The sequence below is a fragment of the Palaemon carinicauda genome, chromosome 33 (genome assembly GCF_036898095.1).
Source record: "Palaemon carinicauda isolate YSFRI2023 chromosome 33, ASM3689809v2, whole genome shotgun sequence".
NCBI classification, from domain to species: Eukaryota; Metazoa; Arthropoda; class Malacostraca; order Decapoda; family Palaemonidae; genus Palaemon; species Palaemon carinicauda.
The window spans coordinates 16,987,324-16,990,121 of NC_090757.1; the positions used below are offsets into that span (position 1 = coordinate 16,987,324).

Here is a 2,798-nt window from a genome sequence, read left to right on the forward strand (position 1 = left end):
CCCTGTCCTTGAGGGGGCGCAGTGCCTGGCAGATATTGTCCATGTATATCAGGGTGCTATGAGCCAGGTGGACAGCATCATCTAGGTGGTAATCTTCGTTGTGGCCGCTAAATGTATCACTGCTGGGGTCAGTGTCGTCGAGAGTTTCAGTTTCCACTTCTAGGCGGCAGGGGCCTCTTCTGATGTCCTCTCATTGTTCCTCCAGGTGGTTCCACCACTCTTAAGAGTTCCTCATTTACGGTTTTCTTATTGTTGAATTGTCTCTGCAGGAGGGTCCTGCCGTAGGCACTGGTCCTTTGGTCTTCTCGAGCTGAGCGGTCGTGGAGTCGGAATCTAGTAGATTTAGGTAGTAGAGCCTCTTTAAGGCAAGTTCTGTTAAAGACAATGGCTTCCTCGGTAACATTTATTTCGTATTCTATCTTCTCAATAGCTGATTATGTTCTGCACTCTGCCAGTAATTGGGAAAATGTCAGTCTTCATAATAGGTAGAAAAATTCAGGGTAAGTCACATATCAAGGTTTTAACGCAAAGTTTGCAACTCATTAAAAAAGAAATAGTAAGCAGTTACGCGTTTCGAAAGGTTCGCCTCCCTTCCTCTGGCTGGAATGGCTGAATCGATGATGGCTCCCTCAGTACAGGACACCGAGTTTTTCCGCAGGATATTTGAGGAGTCCAGTTCCCTTAGGTTTACTGTGAAACACAGCAACAACGGACGGCTGCCCTTCCTAGATTTCCTCATGCTTTTTAGTGGTTTCTTTACTTCTACTGTTACTTTTGGTACCGGCTGAGGTGTTTCAATATTTCTATTGGCATAGATATTTTTTATTTAACTATTGTACAGCATAGCATAAAGATCCTGCGCAATTCTTATCACCCCATCTCTACTGTCGACAATATTTTCATTTTCATCATTTAAAGCAAACATCTGTTGGCGCCCTTTTCTAAGTCGTCTATTTTTATCAATTTGAATGTTCTTTTCTTTAGTGTTTCCTAAATTTTTATCTTGGGTTTTTGGTTTGTTTATAGTTTTGGATAGTTCTGCTAATTCTTTTTTTTTTCTCTTGGATTTTATCTTCATTTCCAGTCTTTTCCCTATGAGGTTTTTGGTCTTTTCTAATAGTTTTCCATGATCTTGTTTAGGAACTTTTCTACCTATCACATGTGCTGATTCCAATAAAGATTTCGTTAAATTACTGTTAATTTCTTCTTTACTTGTTTCCATTTCATGAAGTCCCTGCGAGTACCTATAATGTACTGTTCAACTAAACTCATCAGATTTTTCTCTTATTACAGGAGTGTTTATTATATATATATATATATATATATATATATATATATATATATATATATATATATATATATATATATATTATATAATGTATATATATGCATATATATGTATATATACATATATATATATAAATATATATATATATATATATATATATATATATATTTATATTTATACATGTATTATATATACATATATATGTATATATACATATATATATATATATATATATATATATATATATATATATGTATATATATATATATATATATATATGTATATATATATATATATATATATATATATATATATATATATATATATATATATATATATATATATATATATGTATATACACTCACTAGTGCACACAACCGTAAAAAAGGTCGTCTAATTATATACATATCCACACACACACCCCTCTATCACCAGCGTATGACTACTCTTCTCCTACTACCCGAAGGACAGGGAGAGCTTGGTGTGACTGGTAATAATATATATATATATATATATATATATATATATATATATATATATATATATATATATATATATATATATAGATAGATAGATAGATAGATAGATAGATATAGATATAGATATAGATATAGATATAGATATAAATATAAATATATATGACTATAATGTGAGTGTGTGTGTTTCAGCCTATACACACATATGTATATATATGTATATATATATATATATATATATATATATATATATATATATATATATATATATATATATATATATATGATCACATATCTACACATGTACATGGATAATATGCAAATATATGTAGTCTATACACACATTTATACATATAATGTATGTATACATATATACGTATATATATATATATTTATATATGTATATATATATATATATATATATATATATATATCATATACAGATTTATATATATATATATATATATATATATATATATATATATATATATATATATCATATACAGTAGATGTATCAAAAGCCCTGAACTCACTGCTAAATAGGAGTACAGAAAAGTAAGACATAACGAACTCACTTACCTTGTTATCTTATACCTCATTAATACGACCAGTAACAGTGATGACTTTTTCGCGAAACTTCACGAACTACCCAATAACACCACCCTCCCGTGGACTATTCATCTTGCAGAATGCTAGCCTCTGAGGATCGTGAAGCTTGATACAAAGGTAAACCGACCACAGCTGTCTCTCTCTTTCTCTCTCTCTCTCTCTCTCTCTCTCTCTCTCTCTCTCTCTCTCTCTCTCTCTCTCTCTCTCTCTCTCTCCGTATGTGGGTGTGTGGCATTTTATATAATCTATGTTACACTGGTTGCACTTGACAATTGTAAATGATAAGAGAAATACAACGAAGAGGCGATATTCGTGACAGGAAATGCTTGACATCTGTTACGTGCATTGATTATAAGTTTTGCCGACAAAGGCGAGAAGAGCTTAGAGCAGTGGTTCCCAACCTGGGGGAAATTTCTCCCTGGGGG

At 31.8% G+C, this 2,798-nt stretch overlaps 1 protein-coding gene across 2 annotated transcripts in view; it reads right to left on the reverse strand.

The window, feature by feature from the left end:
- LOC137625869 (trypsin-1-like) overlaps positions 1–2,435 on the reverse strand; it is a 26,573-nt gene extending 24,138 nt beyond the window's left edge. Inside the window, exon 1 of one of the 2 annotated variants that reach the window (XM_068356800.1) lies at positions 2,344–2,432. The gene's annotated coding sequence lies outside the window, so the exon portion shown is untranslated. Of the gene's footprint in view, positions 1–2,343 lie in introns of both variants that reach the window. The other variant, XM_068356798.1, reaches the window with a different exon arrangement.
- Between the last annotated feature and the right edge of the window lie 363 nt (positions 2,436–2,798).